Source organism: Eleutherodactylus coqui, chromosome 5 (assembly GCF_035609145.1).
Source record: "Eleutherodactylus coqui strain aEleCoq1 chromosome 5, aEleCoq1.hap1, whole genome shotgun sequence".
Taxonomy (NCBI): Eukaryota; Metazoa; Chordata; class Amphibia; order Anura; family Eleutherodactylidae; genus Eleutherodactylus; species Eleutherodactylus coqui.
In genome coordinates, this window is record NC_089841.1 from 206,926,090 (window position 1) to 206,941,628 (window position 15,539).

Sequence of the window (15,539 nt, forward strand, 5' to 3'; positions counted from 1 at the left end):
CTGTCCTGAGTAGGCGTTGCACACCAGGTGGGGTCAGTCACCTCATCGTCCTGCTGCTCTTCCTCCGAATCCTCTGTGCGCTCCTCCCTCGGACTTACTGCCCTTACTACTACCTCACTGCAAGACAACTGTGTCTCATCGTCATCGTCCTCCTCACCCACTGAAAGGTCTTGAGACAGTTGCCGGAAGTCCCGAGCCTCATCCCCCGGACCCCGGGAACTTTCCAATGGTTGGGCATCAGTGACGATAAACTCCTCTAGTGGGAGAGGAACCACTGCTGCCCAATCTGAGCAGGGGCCCGAGAACAGTTCCTGGGAGTCTTCCCGCTCCTGAGCATGTGTCATTGTAGTGGAGTGAGGAGGCTGGGAGGAAGGAGGAGCAGCAGCCAGAGGATTCGGATTTGCAGCACTGGACGGCGCAGAACTGTGGGTGGATGATAGCTTGCTCGAAGCACTTTCTGCCATCCACGACAGGACCTGCTCACACTGCTCATTTTCTAATAAAGGTCTCCCGCGTGGACCCATTAATTGGGCGATGAATGTGGGGACGCCAGAAACGTGCCTCTCTCCTAATCGCGCAGCAGTCGGCTGCGATACACCTTGATCAGGAGCTCAGCCTGTGCCCACACCCTCACTTGGGCCTACGCGTCCTCGGCCACGTCCACGTCCTCTAGGCCTACCCCTACCCCTCAGCATGCTGTATTACCAGTGATTTCCCAGGCAGGAAATAAATTGGCGCAAGCCTGCAGGCCAAATAGAATGTTTCCCTTTTTTTTTTTAAAGGGCAGGCCCAATGACTATATTCAATCAGATAAGATTAGAAATGTGTTCCACAGAACTGCAGTGTTATATGAAGTGCAGCAGAGCGGTGATTTTTCCCAGGCAGGAAATAAATTGGCGCAAGCCTGCAGGCCAAATAGAATGTTTCCCTTTTTGTTTTTTTAAAGGGAAGGCCCACTGACTATATTCAATCAGATAAGATTAGAAATGTGTTCCACAGAACTGCAGTGTTATATGAAGTGCAGCAGAGCGGTGATTTTTCCCAGGCAGGTAATAAATTGGCGCAAGCCTGCAGGCCAAATAGAATGTTTCCCTTTTTTTTTTAAAGGGAAGACCCACTGACTATATTCAATCAGATAAGATTAGAAATGTGTTCCACAGAACTGCAGTGTTATATGAAGTGCAGCAGAGCGGTGATTTTTCCCAGGCAGGAAATAAATTGGCGCAAGCCTGCAGGCCAAATAGAATGTTTCCCTTTTTTTTTAAAGGGAAGGCCCACTGACTATATTCAATCAGATAAGATTAGAAATGTGTTCCACAGAACTGCAGTGTTATATGAAGTGCAGCAGAGCGGTGATTTTTCCCAGGCAGGAAATAAATTGGCGCAAGCCTGCTGTTAAACGTAGCTGGCTGCGTATGATTTCTTTACGTTCTCCACCCACCACACACGTACTCAGAACGCTGAGGACTGTCAGAGGCAGGCCAAATAGAATGTTTCCCTTTTTTTTTTTAAAGGGAAGGCCCACTGACTATATTCAATCAATAATATATGTCTTCTGGCCCTGCCTACACAATTCTGTCCCTGTAGTATTACTGCAGGGCGCAATGCTCTGCACAGCCGATTTTGAAAAAAAAAAAATATGCAACACTGCTAACAGCAGCCTGCACAGTACTGCACACGGTTAAATGTGGCCCTAAGAAGGACCGTTGGGGTTCTTGAAGCCTACACTCACTCCTAACACTCTCCCTGCCTAACCACCACTTCTGTCCCTGTAGTATTACTGCAGGGCGCAATGCTCTGCACAGCCGATTTTGAAAAAAAAAAATAATTGTGCAACACTGCTAACAGCAGCCTCCACACTACTGCACACGGATAGATGTGGCCCTAAGAAGGACTGTTGGGGTTCTTGAAGCCTACACTCACTCCTAACACTCTCCCTACAGCAGCTCCAACACAACAGCACTTTCCCACAGCTAACTCACAACGCATCTGTGGCGAGCCGCGGGAGGGGCCGATTTTTATACTCGGGTGACATCTAATCTCCCCAGCCACTCACAGCAGGCGGGTGGTATAGGGCTTGAACGTCACAGGGGGAAGTTGTAATGCCTTCCCTGTCTTTCAATTGGCCAGAAAAGCGCGCTAACGTCTCAGAGATGAAAGTGAAAGTAACCCGAACATCGCGTGGTACTCGTTAAGAATAAAAAGCATCCCGAACACCCTAATATTCGCCCGAGCATCAAGCTCGGACGAGTACGTTCGCTCATCTCTAATCATTAACTAATTTGAGGTTTTCACGCTTTTCTCCTTTCTCATCTGGCAGCCTTTGCTCATTTACATTTATCGCTTTGTTCTGTTATTTCTGGCCCTGCTCTCCCTAGCTTTACTACTGGACAGCATCGGTGCACAACATGCCTGCTTACAGCAGCCACCGCATCACCTCACCCTCCACGCTGCTGATGTCACTCCTGGAAAGAGCCACAAGAAGAGTTGAAACCCTGGTGCTAGTTCACTTCACGATTGGCTCCGAAACATGGCAAGTGTGGCAATTTTTAACCCCTTCGTGACCGCCAATATACCTTCTGATGGCCTGTGTCGGCGGTCTATGTATGCAGTGAGATCACGCTGCAATCGTCCTCCATACATCGTGGGCGCCGGCTGTTTCTTACAGTCGGCGGCAACAGCTCCGGTCAGTTGTGTGGCTCATCAAGCCTGTTAACCCTTTAAATGTCCCGACCAAAAATCGCAGTGCCTATGTGAAGGGGCCCTAACCGTGTACTCTAAACACGGATTAGTAAAATGGTCCTAGAAAATCCCTTTTAATAAGTAAAAATATGCCATTAACGGCCACAGGAGGGCATTGCTAACCAATTTTTAACAAATGGACATTGTCACCAGTATCACTCATTGCATGTTTGTTATTGCTTGTTTCCCTGGATATGGGTGAGCAGGGGGTAACTATAACGGGGGCAAAGAATGCCGTTACACCCGGGCCCTGGAGCCTTAGCCTGCCCGCACACCACTTATCCGGATTCTGCATGCGGGCAGCCGCATCAGAATCTGGCTCTGACCGCAGCCAGTGGCCTCACACACCTTTTTTTTTCCCCCTGTAGTACGGATGACCGTGGACGCTTGCCGGCGGTCAGGCACCATATGGTTTTTTTGGGGTTGTTTAAAAAAAAATAAAAAAATAAATATATATATATATATATATATTTTTTTTTTTTTTCTTAATCCCTGCTGTTGTTAGACGATGCGGGTAACCACACTGTGAATTGCGGATGGGCTGTGGATCGCACAGATTCCATTGACTTCGATGGAAGCCGTCTGTGCAGAGTCTGCGCAAAAATAAAACCTGCTGCGATTTTTAAATACGCTCGCGGAGATCGCCATCTGAGCAGACATGCGAATGGCTTTTTTTTTTTCAATGGGTGCAGAATATAGTCGATTCTGCAATTCAAATCTGGTTGTGTGCAGCCGGCCTTAGCTGGCCCATAAGGTCTCCCTTTCCCATACAAGGAGACCGCTACTATGAAGGAAGCATTCTTGTGGTGGAGGTCCTGTAACAAATTGTGCATGGGACTCAGCAGGTACAAGTTGCACCCCTGAAGGTGATTGTTCCTTATAGATTTCTACATAAAAGCTAGTCCAAAAAAATAATAATAAATATATAAATATATATATATATATATATATATATATATATATATATATATATATATATATATATATAATGGCCCCTTGCAGATCACTGCAGTGAGTGGTATCAGAACAGGAAAAATGTCTCCTTGTTTCTGTTTTAGTATTGTACAGAATGTACAATACTAAAAACCCCTTTAAATGTAGTTGATACATGCAATCTAATGGAACCTCCTGCACTCGCAACCGTCATGATTTCTCCAGCTTGGATTAATCTATGATCTTGGTGGTCTTGACTATCGGGGTTTCCTGCCACTAAGGCCGGCTTCACACAGGCCGAGATTTCTGTATTGCGAGACGCACAAATCTCACACAAATATGAACCCCATTCTTTGGATTGGGGTCATGCACACGAGTGATGCTTTCCTGCATGGCACCGCAATGCGAGAAATAAATCCCGACATTTCTGCATACTTTCTCATAGCAACACCCATTGTTATCAATGGATCCGTCGGCAGCGGCGTCAGCCTCATTGAAAGCAATGGGATAAATTCCACAATCCTCTGCTGGGCCAGGACAGCCGTGCCGCAGCGGAAGCTGCAAGATTTACGCCGTGAAGGCACAGCTTTAAAACGCACGGGTCTTGGAGCGGCTTGGCACATAGCTTTCCATTGCGGCCGGCGTTCCCATAGAGAGGAGCGCGGCCGCAACGGAAGAAAAAAATAGACCTGCTGCGACCGAGGAATCCGAACCACAGCACCGGCTTTGCCGCGACGGATTGGTAATCCCGTGTGGTCGAGATTTTTGACAAATCTCATCCACGTGGCTGGACAATCCCCGGATTAGCAGCGGCAGGCAGATTTGCGGCAGCGAAATTCCGCTCAGAATTTCCACGGCAAATTAGCCCTGTGTTAACTCACCTTAACTAGTTTTTTTTAGAGTTATCCTTGCTTTCTCTTCCTCTAGACCGTGCTAGCAATCTCATAATGGATAAATTAAATAAATAAATAATGCATCAGCGCAACATCACATGACCGGCTAGAGCTAGTACCATCTCTGCTTGCTGGCAGGACAGTGTAATTACCCTCTATAGTCTTATAAACAAGTGAAAGCTCAGCCTCCCTGACTGTACACTTATGGTCTGTCACCTTCATTATAACTATGTGATCGGGACATATATCATCATCACTAACTGTGATCGAAGTCTTCCCATGAAGAACCTGTGTGGTACAATCCATGCAGTTTCATCATACAGGATATCTGGTGACTGAAATAGTGACTTCTTGAGTCAATGCTGAGACAAGTAGTTCCCAGATGGATACAATGAGATCATATGAGTCAACTGAAGAGAAGGACTCCAGGAATTGTTAGATTGTAAAGAATAACTTAACAAGGTAATACTAGTACGCACGCACGCACGCACGCACGCACGCACGCACGCACGCACACACACACTTTCTCACTGAAGTAGCCCTTAAATCCCCCCCAACCCCCCAGGATGTATATTTATGTCCTGGGTGAGAGGGAGTTGTAACAAAATGATGTATATTTATATCATATGGATAGAACAGGCTCAGGATCTGAGCCCACACCATCCGCAGCGGGAGCCAGCTGTGACTGACGGTTGGCTTCATGCTGTTAACCACTTACAGGTTGTGATCAATGTTGATATTGGCATGTACAAGGTTAATGAAGGGAGGTGTCTTAGCCATGAAATTGCAGAGGGCTGATGGATTGCCATATAAACTGGAAACTAGTTATTGGGGTCTGAGTCTGCCATGGCCGGTCATAGGCAGGAATGGTAATAATACACTGCAGTTCAGAAGGACTGCAGTGTATTGTCTGAGAAATCTTGAGATTGCAGGTTCAAGTCCTCTATAAGGACACAAAGAAAACACTTTTTGCACATTTGTTCCCTTTTTGTTTAAAAAAAAAACAAAAAAAAAACTTGTTTGATATAATCACATCTCTAACAACCCCTACAATAAATTGAACGCCTCTTGAAAAATGCAATAAAAGTGATCAAAAAAGTCATATGTACTCCAAAATGGTACCATTTTTTTTGGTAATTTTTCTGCAAAAATACTACAGCCAGATATTAGTCGTAGTTCAAAAGGAAATATGAAAACGCCAACCCTAGAGCATTCAGCATAGAAAAAAAACACACAAGCCAAAAGATAGTGTGTGACCTAGAGCCAATATTGAAGGGGGGTTGCCACAAAATACTGTATGAAACAACACTATAGGGGGTTTTGACGACTTAAAGAGTACCTGCACTTTCGCCTTTGAAGCGCTTCTGCTCTATCGGCCTTCTTTGGCTCCTGGCAGCTGAAGATGGCCCCATCTAGTGCTATATATAAGCCCTACATGGGGCCATCTTCAGCTGCTGGAAGGAGATGAACAAGACAGACAGAGCAGAAGCGCTCCAAAGGTGAAAGGGCAGGTACTCTTTAAATATTGATGACCTATCTCTAGATTGGTCATTAATATTTAATCAGTAGGGTTGGACTCTCAGCAGCACCATCGATCAGCAGTCTAAAGCGGTGCAGAGCTCAGCCAAGCCCTGTGGCCTCTTGATTCTATTACCAGGCACAGCATCCTACATTGTGTGACAGATATGCCTGGTCTTGTGGCTCAGCCCCTTTACGTGAATGGGACTGAGCTGCAGAAAGGCCAGCTAATAGAGATGAGCGAACGCGTTCGTCCGAGCTTGATATTCGTGCGAATATTAGGGTGTTCGGGATGTTCGTTATTCGTGACGAACACCATGCGGTGTTCTGGTTACTTTCACTTCCTTCCCTGAGACGTTAGCGCGCTTTTCTGGCCAATTGAAAGACAGGGAAGGCATTACAACTTCCCCCTGCAACGTTTAAGCCCTATACCACCCCCCTGCTGTGAGTGGCTGGCGAGATCAGGTGTTCGCCTAATATAAAAGTCGGCCCCTCCCGCGGCTCGCCTCAGATGCGGTGTGAGTTAGATGAGGGACAGTGCTGTTTGTACCGGAGCTGCTGTAGGGAAAGAATTGGTAGTTAGTGTAGGCTTCAAGACCCCCAAAGGTCCTTATTAGGGCCACTGATAGCTGTGTGTTGGCTGCTGTTAGCAGTGGGATTTTTTTTTCTTCTCAAAATCGGCTCTGCAGAGCGTTGCACCTGGCATTAGGGACAGAAGTGCTGCATAGGCAGGGAGAGTGTTAGGAGTGAGTGTAGCCTTCAAGAACCTCAACGGTCCTTTCTAGGGCCATATTTATCCGTGTGCAGTACTGTCCAGGCTGCTGTTAGCTGTGCTGCATTTTTTTTGGGCTTCTCAAAATCGCCTCTGCAGAGCATTCCACCCTCCATTGATACTGCAGGGAAAGAATTGTATAGGCAGGGCCACAACACAGTTATTATTCATAGAATATACGCAGTGCTGCCTGTTGGTGGGAAAAAACTGAAAACAAATCTATTTGTCCAGCCTCTGTCCGTCCTTACGGGCGGTGGACACGTGTGAGCTGCGTGAAAAACATTGCTAAATCATACGCACCCAGCTACGCTTTACTGCTGGGTTCGCCATTTGCTTTCCTTAATTGGGAAAAAAAATACCTGCTCTGCCAGAGTTATAATAACTCTGCTACCCTCACGTTCTGTGACACATAAGCAGGGACACAGCACAGTTATTAAACTTCTCAGGTTCATTGAATATACGCAGTGCTGCCTGTTGGTGGGAAAAAACTGAAAACAAATCTATTTGTCCAGCCTCTGTCCGTCCTTACGCCTGTGGAGACGTGTGAGCTGCGTGAAAAACATTGCTAAATCATACGCAGCCAGCTACGCTTTACTGCTGGGTTCGCCATTTGCTTTCCTTAATTGGGAAAAAAAATACCTGCTCTCCAAGAGTTATAATAACTCTGCTACCCTCACGTTCTGTGACACATAAGCAGGGACACAGCACAGTTATTAAACTTCTCAGGTTCATTGAATATACGCAGTGCTGCCTGTTGGTGGGAAAAAACTGAAAACAAATCTATTTGTCCAGCCTCTGTCCGTCCTTACGCCTGTGGAGACGTGTGAGCTGCGTGAAAAACATTGCTAAATCATACGCAGCCAGCTACGCTTTACTGCTGGGTTCGCCATTTGCTTTCCTTAATTGGGAAAAAAAATACCTGCTCTCCAAGAGTTATAATAACTCTGCTACCCTCACGTTCTGTGACACATAAGCAGGGACACAGCACAGTTATTAAACTTAGATAATTCATTCACTAGAGGCAGTGGGGCCTTTCGTTTTCCAAAAAGGGCAAAAATTATATTTGGCCTGCAGTCTTGCGCCAATTTATTTCCTGCCTGTGAAATCAAATCACTGGTAATACAGCATGCTGAGGGGTAGGGGTAGGCCTAGAGGACGTGGACGCGGCCGAGGACGCGGAGGGCCAAGTCAGGGTGTGGGCACAGGCCAAGCTCCTGATCCAGGTGTGTCGCAGCCGACTGCTGCGCGATTAGGAGAGAGGCACGTTTCTGGCGTCCCCACATTCATCGCCCAATTAATGGGTCCACGCGGGAGACGGTTATTAGAAAATGAGCAGTGTGAGCAGGTCCTGTCCTGGATGGCAGAAAGTGCTTCGAGCAACCTATCGTCTACCCGCAGTTCTGCGCCGTCCACTGCTGCCAATCCGAATCCTCTGTCTGCTGCTCCTCCTTCCTCCCAGCCTCCTCACTCCACTACAATGACACCTGCTCAGGAGCGGGAACACTCCCAGGAACTGTTCTCGGGCCCCTGCTTAGATTGGGCAGCAGCGGTTCCTCTCCCACCAGAGGAGTTTATCGTCACTGATGCCCAACCATTCGAAAGTTCCCGGGGTCCGGGGGAAGAGGCTGGGGACTTCCGCCAACTGTCTCAACAACTTTCTGTGGGTGAGGAGGACGATGACGATCAGACACAGTTGTCTTGCAGTGAGGTAGTAGTAAGGGCAGTAAGTCCCAGGGAGCAGCGCACAGAGGATTCGGAGGAAGAGCAGCAGGACGATGAGGTGACTGACCCCACCTGGTGTGCAACGCTTACTCAGGAGGACAGGTCTTCAGAGGGGGAGTCAAGGGCATCAGCAGGGCAGGTTGCAAGAGGCAGTGCAGTGGCCAGGGGTAGAGGCAGGGCCAGACCGAATAATCCACCAAGTGTTTCCCAAAGCGCCCCCTCGCGCCATGCCACCCTGCGGAGGCCGAGGTGCTCTAAGGTCTGGCAGTTTTTCACAGAGACGCCTGACGACCGACGAACAGTGGTGTGCAACCTTTGTCGCGCAAAGCTCAGCCGGGGAGCCAACACCAACAGCCTCACCACCACCACCATGCGCAGACATATGATGGCCAAGCACCCCGCAAGGTGGGACAAAGGCCGTTCACCGCCTCCGGTTTGCACCCCTGCCTCTCCCCCTGTGCCCCAACCTGCCACTGAGATGCAACCCCCCTCTCAGGACACAGGCACTACCGCCTCATGGCCTGCACCCACACCCTCATCTCCGCTGTCCTCGGCCCCATCCAGCAGTGTAGTTCAGCGCACCGTTCAGCCGTCGCTTGCGCAAGTGTTCGAGCGCAAGCGCAAGTACGCCGCCACGCACCCGCACGCTCAAACGTTAACCGTCCGCATCGCAAAATTCATCAGCCTTGAGATGCTGCCGTATAGGGTTGTGGAAACGGAGTCCTTCAAAAGTATCATGGAGGCGGCGGCCCCGCGCTACTCAGTTCCCAGTCGCCACTACTTTTCCCGATGTGCCGTCCCAGCCCTGCACGACCACGTCTCCCGCAACATTGTGCGCGCCCTCACCAACGCGGTTACTGCCACGGTCCACTTAACTACGGACACGTGGACAAGCACAGGCGGGCAGGGCCACTACATCTCCCTGACGGCACATTGGGTGAATTTAGTGGAGGCTGGGACAGAGTCAGAGCCTGGGACCGCTCACGTCCTACCCACCCCCAGAATTGCGGGCCCCAGCTCGGTGCTGGTATCTGCGGAGGTGTATGCTTCCTCCACTAAAGCACCCTCCTCCTCCTCCTCTGTCTCACAATCAAGATGTGTTAGCAGCAGCATGTCGCCAGCAGTCGGTGTCGCGCGGTGTGGCAGCACAGCGGTGGGCAAGCGTCAGCAGGCCGTGCTGAAACTACTCAGCTTAGGCGATAAGAGGCACACGGCCCACGAACTGCTGCAGGGTCTGACACAGCAGACCGACCGCTGGCTTGCGCCGCTGAGCCTCCAACCGGGCATGGTCGTGTGTGACAACGGCCGTAACCTGGTGGCGGCTCTGCAGCTCGGCAGCCTCACGCACGTGCCATGCCTGGCCCACGTCTTTAATTTGGTGGTTCAGCGGTTTCTGAAAAGCTACCCACGCTTGTCAGACCTGCTCGTAAAGGCGCGCCGGCTCTGCGCACATTTCCGCAAGTCCCACACGGACGCTGCCACCCTGCGCACCCTGCAACATCACTTTAAGCTGCCAGTGCACCGACTGCTGTGCGACGTGCCCACACGGTGGAACTCTACGCTCCACATGTTGGCCAGGCTCTATGAACAGCGTAGAGCTATAGTCGAATACCAACTCCAACATGGGCGGCGCAGTGGGAGTCAGCCTCCTCAATTCCTTTCAGAAGAGTGGGCCTGGTTGGCAGACATCTGCCATGTCCTTGGTAATTTTGAGGAGTCTACCCAGGTGGTGAGCGGCGATGCTACAATCATTAGCGTCACCATTCCTCTGCTATGCATCTTGAGAAATTCCCTGCAAACCATAAAGGCAGCTGCTTTGCGCTCGGAAACGGGGGCGGGGGAAGACAGTATGCCGCTGGATAGTCAGGGCACCCTCCTGTCTATTTCTCAGCGCGTACAGGAGGAGGAGGAGGAGCATGAGGAGGATGAGGAGGAGGGGGAAGAGACAGCTTGGCCCGCTGCTGACGGTACACCGGCTGATTGCCTGTCATCCTTTCAGCGTGTATGGCCTGAGGAGGAGGAGGAGGAGGAGGATCCTGAAAGTGATCTTCCTAGTGAAGACAGCCATGTGTTGCGTACAGGTACCCTGGCACACATGGCTGACTTCATGTTAGGATGCCTTTCTCGTGACCCTCGCGTTGCACGCATTCTGGCCACTACGGATTACTGGGTGTACACACTGCTCGATCCACGGTATAAGGAGAACCTGCCCACTCTGATTCCCGAAGAGGAAAGGGGTTCGAGAGTGTTGCTATACCACAGGACCCTTGCGGACAAGCTGATGGTAAAATTCCCAGCCGACAGCGCTAGTGGCAGAAGGCGCAGTTCCGAGGGCCATGTTGCAGGGGATGTGCGTAGATCGAGCAGCATGTACATCCCAGGCAGTGCAACAGTCTTTAAGGGCCTGGCCAGCTTTATGGCTCCCCACCAAGACTGTGTCACCGCTCCCCAGTCACGGCTGAGTCGGCGGGAGCACTGCAAAAGGATGGTGAGGGAGTACGTAGCGGATCGCACGACCATCCTTGGTGACGCCTCTGCCCCCTACAACTACTGGGTGTCGAAGCTGGACACGTGGCCTGAACTAGCCCTGTATGCCCTTGAGGTGCTTGCTTGTCCTGCGGCTAGCGTGTTGTCGGAGAGGGTGTTTAGTGCGGCTGGGGGAATCATCACAGATAAGCGTAGCCGCTTGTCAACCGACAGTGCCGACAGGCTAACACTCATCAAGATGAACAAAGGCTGGATTTCGCCAGACTTCTGTTCTCCACCAGCGGACAGCAGCGATACGTAAGCAATACGTAGGCTGCACCCGCGGATGGAAGCTACGTTCTCTCTCACCATCCAAAACGGGGACATTTCTGCTTCATCAATCTGTGTCTAATATTCCTCCTCCTCCTCCTCCTGCTCCTCCTCCTGAAACCTCACGTAATCACGCTGAACGGGCAATTTTTCTTAGGGCCACAAGGCTCACTCAAATAATTTTTCTGAACAATTTTTATAAGTTTCAATGCGCTTAAAAGCATTGGAACTTTAACTTGAACCAATTTTTCGTTACACTGGGCTGCCTCCAGGCCTAGTTACCACTTAAGCCACATTAACCAAAGCGATTAATGGGTTTCACCTGCCCTCTTGGCTGGCCATGGCCAATTTTTGGGATGTACATTAGTACTGTTGATACAGCAATTTTTGTGGGCCCTCGCCTACAGTGTAATCAAATTAATTTTTAGCCCACCTGCATTACAGCTGACGTTACCTCAGCTGTGTTGGGCAATGCAATGGGATATTTTTGTGTACCGCCGGTGGGTTCCAGGGAGCCACCCATGCTGTAGGTGCACACTGAGTTTTTAATACTTCTGTACACTTCTAAAGAACCCGTCTGACTGGGGCATGCAGTGTGGGCCGAAGCCCACCTGTATTACGCACGACATTACTACCTCAGCTGTGTTGGGCAATGCAATGGGATATTTCTATGTACCGCCGGTGGCTTCCTGGCACCCACCCAGGCAGTGGGTCCACAGGGAGTTAAACCTACATGTGTCCACTTGTAAAGAACCCCAGTCTGACTGGGGCATGCAGTGTGGGCCGAAGCCCACCTGCATTACGCACGACATTACTACCTCAGCTGTGTTGGGCAATGCAATGGGATATTTCTATGTACCGCCGGTGGCTTCCTGGCACCCACCCAGGCAGTGGGTCCACAGGGAGTTAAACCTACATGTGTCCACTTGTAAAGAACCCCAGTCTGACTGGGGCATGCAGTGTGGGCCGAAGCCCACCTGCATTACGCACGACATTACTACCTCAGCTGTGTTGGGCAATGCAATGGGATATTTTTGTGTACCGCCGGTGGGTTCCAGGGAGCCACCCATGCTGTAGGTGCACACTGAGTTTTTAATACTTCTGTACACTTCTAAAGAACCCGTCTGACTGGGGCATGCAGTGTGGGCCGAAGCCCACCTGTATTACGCACGACATTACTACCTCAGCTGTGTTGGGCAATGCAATGGGATATTTCTATGTACCGCCGGTGGCTTCCTGGCACCCACCCAGGCAGTGGGTCCACAGGGAGTTAAACCTACATGTGTCCACTTGTAAAGAACCCCAGTCTGACTGGGGCATGCAGTGTGGGCCGAAGCCCACCTGCATTAACCCTTTCCAGTCCACTGTGTGACCTGTGAAGACATTAGGGTTTAAGGCTGTACAGCTCCGTTGTTGGTAGACGTCCGTCGGGGTTCTCTTACTGTATATTGCCAGCCTCTCTGCTGTCGGAGCCTATCCTACGTGTCAGCTCATGCAGTACTGGCTTTAGCCAGCATATAGCGCCGTTGTATAACAGCAGAAAAAGAGTAAGCCCCCTAGGAAAACCATATACAAATTGGATTGGAAAGGGTTAAGCACAACATTACTACCTCAGCTGTGTTGGGCAATGCAATGGGATATTTCTATGTACCGCCGGTGGCTTCCTGGCACCCACCCATGCTGTAGGTGCACACAGAGTTTTTACTACATCTGTACACTTATAAAGAACCCCAGTCAGACTGGGGCATGCAGTGTGGGCCGAAGCCCACCTGCATTAAGCACGACATTACTACCTCAGCTGTGTTGGGCAATGCAATGGGATATTTCTGTGTACCGCCAGTGGGTTCCAGGGAGCCACCCATGCTGTGGGTCGACAGGGACTTCACAATAGGGAGTTGTACCTGCCTGTGTCTATGAATTAAAAAGCCCGGTCTGATTGGGGCATGCAGACACCTTGACAGAATGAATAGTGTGTGGCACATAGGTTCCCCATTGCTATGCCCACGTGTGCAGCTCCTGATGGCGGTGGCACAGGATTCTATTTCTCATTGCTTCTGTACAGCATTGTGGGCTATCGCTCCGCCACTTTTAAAGAGGGTCGCTGCCTAGCCGTGCCAACCTCTGCAGTGTGTGCCTGCGGTCCCTCGTCATGGCAGACGCAATTCTAAATAGACATGAGCGTGGTGTGGCATGAGGGCAGCTGAAGGCTGCGCAGGGACACTTTGGTGTGCGCTGTGGGGGGGAGGGGGGGCGGTTGGGCAGCATGTAACCCAGGAGAAGTGTCAGTGGAGTGTCATGCAGGCAGTGATTGTGCTTTGTTGGAGGTAGTGTGGTGCTTAGCAAAGGTATGCCATGCTAATGAGGGCTTTTCAGAAGTAAAAGTTGTTGGGAGGGGGGGGGGCCCACTCTTGCCGGTATTGTGGCTTAATAGTGGGACCTGGGAACTTGAGATGCAGCCCAACATGTAGCCCCTCGCCTGCCCTATCCGTCACTGTGTCATTCCCATCACTTTCCTGAATTGCCCAGATTTTCACACATGAAAACCTTAGCGAGCATCGGCGAAATACAAAAATGTTCTGGTCGCCCATTGACTTCAATGGGGTTCGTTGTTCGAAACGAACCCTCGAGCATCACGGGAAGTTCGTTACGAATAACGAACACCCGAACATTTTGGTGTTCGCTCATCTCTACCAGCTAACCAATGATCATGCCATCGCTCACTGAAGAAGAGGCCATAGCGCTCTTCCAAGCCGGAAGTTGGACCTCCATCGATCTCATATAGATGATCTAAGGACAAGTTGTCAATGTTTAAGAGCCAGAACACTTGTTCAAAGCCTTCTAAGCTGTGGCACCCGTATCCGGCTGCAACCCTGGCCACCGGCCATGGCTTTTTCAGGTTACACTGCTCATTTACTGGCACAATTGTGCAACCCTTGGTCACCGCAGGTAGAGATTGGGCACAGAATCCGTGTCCATAGAACGCCATGCGAATGGGCCCTTGAAAATTGGTTTATAAAGCAGATAACCATAGTAAAAAAAAATGAGCACTGCATTCTGAACGGTCTCCCTTGTATGATAATATGGATTTTTTACTAGGACAATTTCCAGCTAGGAGAAAGCAGTAAACAAGATGAACATTCCCTGCCAACTCTGGATTAGGGAATTCCTCTGTGAGTCAAATGCACAGATGCAGAGGGAAGATTGGCACGGATCTGAGAATAGCAAATCTCCTGCGCGCTTCATCCCTTCCAGAGACGGCGCTTGTTCTGCGCTTGTTTTATCCATCTATTTTATAGTGCAAATCAGATTATTTCTATATCATAATTGTAGAGTATTTCTACCGTAAATTAACCCAATAGTGACGGGCTATACCTACGACTTGGTGGATAAGATCCCTCCATTTTCGTCATAGTCTGCTTCTTACCTGCCTTTAATGGAAGTCCATAAGTGACAACAGCATTAATGACAGCTTCAATTGTGGTTGTCAGCAATTACCAACAGCTCACTTCTTGTACAATGAGGCTTTATTCACACCGGCGTATGTTTTTTATTTTCGCTCGTATGCGATGTTAATTAACATCAATGGACGATTTTACGTGATCAAGTTCCGAATTTGATTAGCGGTTTCTCATCCATTCACATGGACGGGTGCAACATATTAGCGAAAAAAATACGCCGCAACCCGGAAATCTCTTGCTCAGCATAAATCCTTGGAATGACTCTAAATGCCTAAATAGAGGCACCTGTAAGCTTTTCGCAGCGTTGGACGCTACTAAAATGCTTCCCCCTCCCTTTCTTTCCAGCTCCCATAGGAGTCTATGGGAGCTGCCAGCATATATCGGTTGAAAGATAGATCCAGAACTATCTTTTCCGGCCGTGCGTAAAAGCGCCCGTCAATTTTGCATATGTTCTATTTTTTTCCGGTGCAACGTTTTTACGTGACGCAAATTTGTCCATTTGGTTCAGTTGAGGCAATGATTTACCAGCCAAAGGTATGCTACTCTTGTGTCATACATCTGTCTTATGGAAGAGTATGGGCATGTTAGACTCATTCATAGTGTAAACCTAGCCTAAGCTCCTCTGCTTTGTAACATAAACCAATGTTTCCCAACTCCAGTTCTCCAGTACACCCCATGGATCATATTTCCAGGTGATGCAATTAT